Source organism: Procambarus clarkii, chromosome 51 (genome assembly GCF_040958095.1).
Source record: "Procambarus clarkii isolate CNS0578487 chromosome 51, FALCON_Pclarkii_2.0, whole genome shotgun sequence".
In the NCBI taxonomy this organism is placed as follows: Eukaryota; Metazoa; Arthropoda; class Malacostraca; order Decapoda; family Cambaridae; genus Procambarus; species Procambarus clarkii.
In genome coordinates, this window is record NC_091200.1 from 34189698 (window position 1) to 34200765 (window position 11068).

Sequence of the window (11068 nt, forward strand, 5' to 3'; positions counted from 1 at the left end):
GGATAACAGGGTCTCAGAGGATATTGGGATGAGGGGCGGGGGATCCAGTGAAGGGAGAGGGACAGGGAGGGTATGGGGTGAAAGGGGAGGGAGGACGGGAAGGAAAGGGGGGAGGGAGGACTCGGGAGGAGGGGAGGGGTAGAAGGGTGGGGATTGGGTGTGGGGAAAGGGAGATTTGGCTGAACATTTGAGTGGGGGCAGGGAGGGTTTGGGGTAGGGGGTTTTCTATGCAGAGGAGGGGGGCGGGGTTGTCCTCCCTTCTGGTGTTACTGGGTAGCTGGTTGTGGGTTCCCCCCTCGCCTCTGGGGGTGTTGTGTTGGGAGCTGTGACTTCCTGGTTTTCCCCTCTCGCCCTGCGCCTCTTCCTTGCTTCTGCCGCCACGGCTATCTCCTCCCTTGTCATGTCTCTCTGGAGGAATACATTTTTGAATTATCCCACGTTTTTCAGGGAACTCTTCCTTGATAGGATCTTCTCTTTTGTGTTTTCGTTTGCAAACACTATCTTTATCATTCGGTCTCGGTCTTTGTTGTACCAGCCTAGCCTGAAAACCTTCTCAATGCTATGCTCAGCCCCTTCCATGTCTAGTGCCCTTAGTACTTCATTCACTGCTGTTTTGTCCTTGTCATTCCACTCTGTCCTATTGGATCCTTCCTGCTCTTTAATACCCACAGCAACCACTGATCTGTTCCTTTCCAGCAGTTGGCTAGTGGAGCGTGCCGCCTCCTGTGAGGTGGCTGCTTTCATGGCCACCTCCATCACTGCAATCATTACTTCAGAGTTATTTTTTTTTAGTATTTCCGGTAAAAAAAATAACTCTGAAGTAATGACTGCAGTGATGGAGGTGGCCATGAAAGCAGCCACCTCACAGGAGGCGGCACGCTCCACTAGCCAACTGCTGGAAAGGACACACACACACACAGTGTGTGTGTGTGTGTGTGTGTGTGTGTGTGTGTGTGTGTGTGTGTGTGTGTGTGTGTGTGTGTGTGTGTGTGTGTGTGTGTGTGTGTGTATGTGTGTGTGTTTGTGCATGCCTTTGCATACCTGGTACCTTAACCACTCGACCCCACCATGACAGTGCAAAAGTCGTTGGTAGCCGAGGCAATATCCACAACGGCCCAACAGCACTTGGCGGTAAGCTTGGGCATAGATATTTTATCGAATAACCTCACTTTGTGTTACCATGTGAGCAACACAAGTGCGAACAAACTTGAATGGTTCCTGTTCTGCTATGAACCTTGGCATACCAGGTACGCCAAGGTGCATAGTGCTCCTGGCCGTCTGGGTTCGAATCCTTCTGGGGTGTGGAGTTTTCAGTTGCATATTGGCTTGAGGACCATTCAAGCATGTTCATATTTGTGTTGTTCACATGGCCCCACAAAGTGAGATGATTCGGTGAAATATCTATGCCCAAGCTTACCACCAAGTGCTGTTAGGTCGTTGGGGATATATCCTCAGCTACCAATGACTTTTGTACTGTGGACTGAAGATTTCCTCCTAGACCAGCAATAACACTAGAGTAGTCATCATGTGGGTTATGCAGTAAATGTTGACTCCGGGTCACTGCGTCCTGTACTCCAGGCCAAAACTCCAATATGTTGAAACCGGTAGAACACTCTGCTACGTCGCCAATGTAGATCTACCGGGGAATTACACTGTACCAACTGCAACAGTCTAATATATTAATAATATAGCATAGGAAACTATACCTAAGGAAATGAGAGAGGCTTTCTGGGATTTTCAGTAAATTATGCCTCTTATCTCGGTTGAAATTCTAATGTTAGGAGCTCACAACAAAATAAATGATTTTTAGATACAACCGGGACGCGTCCTTGGAGAATGCAACAGCTCGATATGTAGCAATTCGTTTGACGGCACGACTCTGCTGTACAATTTGCACCTCTGAGTGAGACAATTCTGCGGTTATAAGCACAAATATGGCGTCTATCTGGAGAGCACAGTGATGCATCCGTCTCTCGTACCATGAGCTCAGGAACTCCGCCCCATGGCGGGGCGCTCCTCCCCCTCTCATCAGCTGGTAGTCACTGCACACATTTTCGGTGCAAATTCAAACCTTGTCCTTTCCTGACATTCTCACTCCCTAAGATTCTAACTCCCCAACACTCTCTCTCACTAATATTCACATTCGCTAACATTATACCGGGGGGTCGGAAAATGAATGATGAAATGAAAAGAATAATAAAGTAATGGGTGGATGTTTGGGGCGAGGGAGGAAGAGAAAGGGTGAGGGAGGTAAGAGGAAGGAGTATGGGAGTAGCGAGGAGGGGTCAGGTAGAGAGGTAGGAGGGAGGAGAAAGGAAGGAGTGGTCAGGGGAAAGGGAAAGTTAGAGAGAGGAAGAGAATAGGAACACTGAGGGAAGTAGAAGGTACATAGTTAGAAGTAGTAGTTGCAGAAAGTAGCTGCCACCATCCATTCTAAACTTAGTACAAATTAGACAAGGAATGGAACTTGTTTGTACTTTAAGCTGTTATTAACTGTTGGGAATGTATCAAAGACATCAGCTGTAAGCATATACCCATAATCTTTAAACCGGTAAGATCAGAGTGCTCCAAACTCTAGTTTGCAATATATCAGAAAAATCCAAGATCTATGGAACACAATTAAAGTCAGATTAAAAAGTAAGTTAATCAAGTACTTATTTAACACTAGCTGTACCCGGCCACACATTGCTGTGGCTCAGCAACGCATGTGCGTTACTTAGCCACAGCAACCTTTCCCTGTCTCCCAGTCCTCCCCACCATTCCCCCTCCCTCGTTCCCTCGCCCTTCCAACAATTCCTCACTCCCCCATCCCCGCGTCCTCTCAACCAGTTCCCACTCCCCTGTCCCCTCGTCCTCCCCACCATCCCCTACTCATCTGTCCCCTTGTCCCCCCTTCCCCACCATTCACCATTCCCCTGTCCGAATGGTGACAGGCGACTGGCGACTACTCCGTTGTGAACCCTGGCTGGAATATTTCCCGTCCTCCCTCCTTAATTATCACTCCCTAACATTCTCCCTACCTAATTATCACTCCCTAACATTCTCCCTCCCTAATTATCATTCCCTAACATTCTCCCTCCCTAATTATCATTCCCTAACATTCTCACTCCTAAATAGTCTCACTTCCTAACATTCTCCTTCCTAAACATTTTCACTCCCAAAACATTCTCACTCTCCCAACATTCTCCCTCACTAACATTCTAACTCCCAAACTTTCTGCCTCCCTAACATTCTCCCTCCTGTTACTAACCCGACCCCATCGTCGGAGCATGGAGCAGCGACGTCAACGCCATCTGTGAGTCCGCTCCCGAAACCCCCACAAAATTGACGGCGCCAACTGGCGGTGGCAGAATGATACCTGAAAGAGACTTTAGATTCCTGCCCTGGTCAGCCCGTAGAGTCGCTGTAGCTGACTTTTGGTGAGGTGGCGCCTCGAAATAAGCGCCATCTGTTATGATATCAGTTGCATGTCAATGTCAGAGTCCGTAAGTGGCATGTCCTAGTTTCACAAGTACCGGCCAGTTTACTGATGACGTGTCAGTATCCACAGAGGCGACGTTGTTGTTGTTGTTGATTTAGGGGCGACGACGGTCGTGGGATCGGATGCGCCCTGGCGTACCCGTGATGGGTGAATCGCGAAGCCAAATCGCAAAACAAGTGACGCCAAACACTATAAACTAATACGGCATATAAACGCACAGACAGGCAGATGATTGGGGAGCCCCAGGAGTCCCTCAGGGTGACAAGCACCGGCCCCGCCCCACACAGAGAACAACAGGTAGCAAAACCAAAACTCGGCCCCCAACTAAAATGCAAAAAGTCATCCAGTGTCCTTCGGCAGAGCAGAAGCAGGCCGCCCACCACGACTGAGGGCACACCAGGAACCAACCAAGACCCGCCAACCCCCGGCACCTCTCGGCCAAGCCGGCCCCCGAACACCGTCACCCCGCCGGGAGAACCAGTCAAACACACACACACACAAAAAAATCTATCAACAATCCCGTGACCCAAGGCGATATGTGCGCCAGGCGTCGCACAATTGGACTGGTGAAAAGGGATGCCAAACGGCAGTAACAAAGCCAAAACGCGGAAACAGGACGTTAAGTGGCGGCTCCCAGGCGGAGGTGTTCAGACATCCGCTCGTCGTCAAGGTTGAACCATGAGTCCACAGAGGCGACGTAGGGCTGCAGTGGTACGAAGACAATGAGTCTACCCTATTATATCTCTACTCCATTCTGCTTTACGTGAACAGTGAGCTGCCGCCGAAGAGGAACTGAGTAGTTTTTGCTGTCTGCCTGTGAAGTGGCAGTGACAGAATTCGGCGTATCCCAGGACTGGCTAGAGGAAGAGACGACCGACAGTGAGGTGCTACGGAGGAGTGTAACTAGCTAGTTGCAAGAAGCTCATGCCAGGGGTTTGCTACCCTTGTATTTGTTCGTGTAGAGGCCCAGCAGCGCGAGGCTGATATTCTCTGCCAGCACCAGGCTGGAGAGTGATTGTGGGCATTCACAAGGTGCACCTAGTGATACTGAAGATAGGCTGGCCCGTGGCTAGGGTAGACTCGTTGGTGTTTCCCAGTACTGGTTGAGGACGGTACTGTGTGTTGAGCTAACACGGAAGTTGACAAGGCTGCATTGTATGAGCATCGAGGAGCGCTTAGTGTCCTATGAGAGCGACACATGTGTATATATCAGTGTAGTAATACTTCGTTTATGATTCTATTTAAGGTGATGGGAAAGTGATAATATGTGAATATATTGATAAAGGATGAACTGTCATATTCCTTTCAACTCCCCCCTTGTTTTTTTTACTTGCATTACCAAGCTCACTCCTTGAAAGCCACTACTGACTTGGGGTCGGATACTTTGGTTCCTCCAGCAAAGAACCCGGTTGCGACCCATAGTGGCCGTAACACTCCCAAACATTCTGCCTACCAAACATTTTCACTCCCAAATCATTCTCACTCCTTAACGTTCTCCCTACATAACATGCTCCCACACTAATATTCTCACTACATAACATTCTCTCTCCTCAATATTCTCATTCCCTAACATTCTCTTTCCTGGCATTCTCTCTCCCGAACATTCTCACTCCCCAACATTCTCACTTCCTAGCATTCTCTTTCCTAACGTTCTCTTTCCTAAAATTCTCCCTCCCTAACATTTTCATTCCCAGCATTCTCACTTGGTTATTCTCAATGTTCCTCTTGGTTATCTGTGCTGTGTTCCACTTGGTTATCTGTGCTGTGTTCCTTTTGGTTATCTGCACTGTGTTCCTCTTGGTTATCTGCGCTGTGTTCCTCTTGGTTATCTGCACTGTGTTCCTCTTGGTTATCTGCACTGTGTTCCTCTTGGTTATCTGCACTGTGTTCCTCCTGGTTATCTGTACTGTGTTCCTCTTGGTTATCTGTGCTGTGTTCCTCTTGGTTATCTGTGCTGTGTTCCACTTGGTTATCTGTGCTGTGTTCCTGTTGGTTATCTGCGCTGTGTTCCTCTTGGTTATCTGCGCTGTGTTCCTCTTGGTTATCTGCACTGTGTTCCTCCTGGTTATCTGCACTGTGTTCCTCCTGGTTATCTGTACTGTGTTCCTCTTGGTTATCTGTGCTGTGTTCCTCTTGGTTATCTGTGCTGTGTTCCTCTTGGTTATCTGTGCTGTGTTCCTCATGGTTAGCTGTGCTGTGTTCCTCTTGGTTCTCTGTGTTGTGTTCCTCTTATTTTGTGTGTGCCGTGTTCTACTTGGTTATATGTGCTGTGTTTCTCTTGGTTATCTATGCTGTGTTCCTTTTTTTTTGTGCTGTTCGTCTTGTTATCTGTGCCGTTCCTCTTGGTTATCTGTGCTGTGTTTCTCTTGGATATTTATGCTGCGTTCCTCTTGGTTATCTGTGCAGGGTTCCTCTTGGTTATCTGTGTTGTGTTTCTTTACGTTATCTGAGAAACACAGACGACAGATATAGACAATAGACATCAATTATACATCAGCGAAGCATTGTATATATCTCTAAATGATGGAATATCTGTATTTCTGTCTATTGTATACACCTAGTTGCATTCACCTAATTGTGCTTGCAGGGGTGAAGCTCTGCTCTTTCGGCCCGCCTCTCAACTGTCAATCAATCAACTATTACTAACTACTAACTAGCTTTTTTCCACACACACACACACACACACACGGGCCAGTGGCCGAGCGGACAGCACGCTGGACATGTGATCCTGTGGTACCGGGTTCGATCCCGGGCGCCGGCGAGAAACAATGGGCAGTGCTTCTTTCACCCTAATGCGCCTGTTACCTAGCAGTAAATAGGTACCTGGGAGTTAGTCAGCTGCCACGGGCTGCTTCCTGGTGTGTGTGTGTGTGTGTGTGTTGTAGGAAAAAAAAGTAGTTAGTAACAGTTGATTGACAGTTGAGAGGCGGGCCGAAAGAGCAGAGCTCAACCCCCGCAAACACAACTAGATGAATACAGACACACACACACACACACTTTGCTTGCCACTCTCCATACTGGAGTCACTGGAGACGGGAGACCTACCAGAAATATGGAAGACGGCTAATTTGGTCCCAATATATAAAAAGGTGACAGACTACAGGCCAGTGTCCTTGACTTCTATACCATGCAAGGTGATGGAGAAGATCATGAGAAAAAACCTAGTAACACATCTGGAGAGAAGGGACTTCGTGACAAATCGCCAACATGGGTTCAGGGAAGGTAAATCTTGCCTTATTGGCTTAATATAATTCTACGACCAGGTGACAAAGATTAAGCAAGAAAGAGAAGGATGGGGGGACTGCATTTTCTTGGACTGTCGGAAAACTTTTGACACAGTACCCCATAAGAGACTGGTACATAAGTTTTGAGAGAGAAGCAGGAGTGACTGGTAAGGTGATTCAGTGGATAAGGGAGTACCTAGGCAAAAGGAAGCAGACAGTTAAAGTGAGGGGTGAGACCTCAGTTTGGCGTGAAGTCACCAGTGGAGTCCTAGAGGGCTTTGTACTCGGTCCAATCCTGTTTCTGATATACGTAAATGATCTCCTGGAGGGTATAGACTCCTTCCTCACAATGTTTGCTGACGATGCCAAAATTATGAGACGGAAGAGAAGGACAGAGGAGGAATGCTTAAGGCTTCAAGAAGACCTAGACAAACTGAATGAATGGTTGAACATTTGGTTGTTAGAATTTAACCCAAACAAATGTAATGTAAAAAAGATAGTTGTAAGAAGCAGGAGGCCAGATACAAGGTATCATTTGGGAGATGAAATTCTTCAAAGAGTCAGAGAGAGAGAGAAAGAAAGACTTGGGGGTTGATATCACGCCAGACCTGTCCCCCTGCAGAAGTACGTATAAAGAGGATAACATCAGCGACATATTCCAGGTTGGCCAACATATGAACGGCATTTAGAAACTTGTATAAGGAATCATTCATAACTTTGTATACCACAGTTATGAAAAAGTTACTTGTTATAGGGGGGGCCCCCTCCCCGCTCAGCTCGTTGTCGCCGTGTGGGGGCTTAGTGGGCGGCTGCCGGAGTGTGATGCTCCTTGGGACAGTCCTCTGTCCTTTTCTAGCCTTGTGCTCCTGCTGCCGTCCTCTCCAATTCTGCTGGGCATCTTTTCCTTTTCCTTCTGTTTCGTTTTTCTCCCCCCTCTTCTCCTATCTGCTTGCCGTTTCCTGCCGACCTTTTGCTCGTTCTGGTTCTTCCCTTGGACTTCTTCTATTTTGACGCCCGGGTGCTTGAGGAGGCATACTCTTGCACCCGTAGAATTGCAGTACCCGACGTCGCGAGCGAGGGGAACCTTTTATTGTCAATCCCCATTTCGTCACTGAACCCGATCTCGACGGACTGTCGGTTTCTTAAGGTGGCGTTTGTGGGGCGTATACTCACGACGCACCCCTAGGAGGTCCCGACAAGATCGGCGATAGCTTCTTGTTGGGTGTCCTGCCTCTAATTGTGGCTCCATGGTGGGTGTGGGGGCACATTCGTGAGTGAATTCTTCTTTTTGTCAAGATGATAACCCCTGTTTCGGCTTCTTCTGGTTTACCTTCTCAGGCTCGTGGGGTCGGCGACCAAGCCCCCGAGTCGGTCCGTATTGGAAGACCGGGCTCTGTAGCCTCCGCTGCATTGGGCCCCGACCTTGCTCCTCCTTTGGCCTCTCTGACTCCTTTCCCTGGCTCCCCTCCCTCCTCTGTGGTTGGGTCGAGCCCCAAGCCCCCAGTGGTGACTACCTCGTCCCCTGGCGCGGCTCCTTCTCTAGTTGTAACTACTGCGCCTTTTAACCCCTCTCTCTCTGGGGTTCTCACCGCCGTCCTCGTCACGGCCGCCCTCGCTCGATTCCTTCCAGTTCTGCTACCTATCAAGCCTTGTTTGGTCCCGCTTCGTGGGCCAAATATTTTGATCTCCTCCCTCTTGATTCTGCGCCTCCTGACGATTTCTCCCTCCATCGACATCTCATTGATTCAGTGGATGCCTCCATTACTTTCAACCCCACTCGTCTCGGTACACGTGTCGTTGCTGCTCCTTCTCAGGATGCTGCTTCCCGCTTGGCTGCCTTATCCTGCCTTGGCGAGACCCCCGTTCGGGTCTCGAAGAACGCTCAGTTGAATGCCAGTGTTGGCACTATTTTGCTCCCGCCCCATGTTGCGACCGGTGTTCGGGACCTGCGCGACTGCCACGACGATATTCAACATATCCTCGCTGCCCAGGGCCATTCTGTTCTCCAGGTGGACACGTTTACTCGTCCCCCTCGTGGTAGTCACCGTCAACCCCTCCAGGTTGTGAAGATTACCTTTGATGGTAGGACCCTTCCACCCTCTGTTATTCTTGCTGGTGCCAGGTGCTCTGTCCAGGAGTACATTCCTTCTCCTCGGCTCTGCAACAAGTGCTGGAGGTTTGGGCATGGTGCCCTCCGCTGCTCCGGGACTGTCTCTCTCTGTCCTTTGTGTGGTGGCGAAGGTCACTCTAAGTCGGAGTGCACGTCTTCCCAGGCTCGTTGCCTCAACTGCGGTGAGGCCCATCCTACCTTCTCCCGTGCGTGTGTCCATTACAAGCTTGAGGCAGCCGTCCTCAACTTGAAGCACCGGGAGCGTTTATCTTTTCCTGAGGCGAGGCGCCAGGTTCGCCGGCTCCCGCCTTATGCTAATATCTCTTATGCTCGCGTGTTGCGCTCTTCCTCTCCTCGTCCTTCCCGCCTTCCTCAGACCCACAACCGTTTCCGGGCCTTGGACCCTGATGCGCCCACTGCCCCCTCCTCTGTTCCTTTGGGTTCTCTCCCGGAGGATCCTCCTCCTGGTCCTCTGTCTGGGGTTCCCCTTCCTTCTACCCGGTCTGTCGTGTCTTCTGTGTCTTCTTCCTCGTCCCCCTCCGATCCTCCTTCCCATCCTCTTCCTCCATCTATCGGCTCTCCCCACCGCCTGTCGGTGCGGGCGAATGTCCATCGCTCTCCTAACGGCCGTCGTGTGTTCGGCTTCTCCTGTTGAGACACTGGAATCCGTTGCCCGGTACGTAGTTGCTGGGACAACGGTCTCTCTAAGTCAGAAGCGTAAGCCTGGCTCCTCTCCTTCCTCTTCCCCAGCGGGTAAGAAGGCTTCGCTTTCTTCCTCAGCTCCTCCTTCTGGCTCTGTTGCTCCTTCCCCTCCCGTTTCAGTGCTTGCGCCCCCTGTTCCTGCTATGGAGGTTTCTTTGGCCCCTGCTTCCCTTTCGGTTGCTGCTCCTGCTGGGGTGCGCTCCCCTCTTTCTACTCCCCCTCTTCCTGCTGCTGTCCTTGACTGCTCCTCTCCGTTGTCTCCTCCTCTTCCTCCTCCTCCTCCGGACCCTGCCCGCCCACCTCTGATCTGTTCTCCCGTTTCCTTCCCTCCGTCTTTGCCCAGTTTACCCATGCCCCCTAACCCTGACTTTGCTGACCCTGATCCCGACCCTGATATTCTTTAACGTGCTCTGTTGCTCTTCCGCCTTTGTTTCTTCCTTGTTCTCTGTTTTTGTCCTTTCTCTTCTCGTCGTTGTCCATTCTTCAATGGAACGTTCGAGGTTATTACGCCAATTTCCTCGAACTCCAACTTCTGATTTCGCGGTTTTCGCCCCTTTGTGTCTGTCTCCAGGAGCCAATGCTTGGTGCTCGTCCTGGTCGTTTTCGTGGCTATTCCTTTCTCTCCCCCCCCCCCCCAGCCATTGCTGGGGCTTCTAATTCTTCTGCTCTCTTGATTCGGGCTGATGTTCCCTTTGTTCCTTTACTTTTTCCTTCGCCTCTCCATTGTTCTGCTGCTCGTATCTTTGTGGGGAAATGGTACACAGTTTGTTCCATTTATCTCCCCCCGAGTGTCCCGCTCTCTCTTCCTGATTTGAAACACCTCCTAGACTCCTTGACGGAGCCTGTGCTCCTGCTGGGTGACTTCAATTGTCGTCATTCTCTTAGGGGTGACGTTCTGACGAATACCCGGTGTCGCCTCCTTGAGCCGTTTCTCCTCTCTTCTTCCCTGCCTCTTCTGAATTCTGGTGAGCCCACTCATTTGGACTCTCGGACTCACACCCTTTCTTGTCTTGATCTTTCTCTCTGCTCTTCTTCTCTTTACTTAGATTTCACGTGGCAGGTTCTTGATGACCTCCATGGAAGTGATCATTTCCCCATCCTTGTTTCCTTTTTCTCTTTTCGCCCTTCCCTGTCTTTCCCTAGGTGGCAGTTTGCTAAGGCAGACTGGACCCTATTTACCCTCAGTGCTGCTCTCTCTGACCTCTCCCTTCTGCCTCTCTCTCGCGCTCTCCTCCTTTTTCATGACACTGTCTTCAACGCTGCCCTCCGCTCTATTCCTCGCTCTTCCTCTCGGGGTCCACGGAAGTGCGTTCCCTGATGGAATGCGGACTGTGCTCGGGCTGTCCGCTGTAAGCGTGCAGCCTGGAAGAGGCACCGCCGTAGGCAGACGACCGATTCTTTTCTTTTCTTTCGGAAAGCGAGTGCGGTGGCCCGTAGGGCCATCCGTACGGCTAAACGTGAATGTTGGGCATCTTATGTCTCAACAATTACGTCTGAAACCCCTCTGGCCCAGATCTGGAAGCGTATCTGCAAGATAGCGGGTAAGTTCGT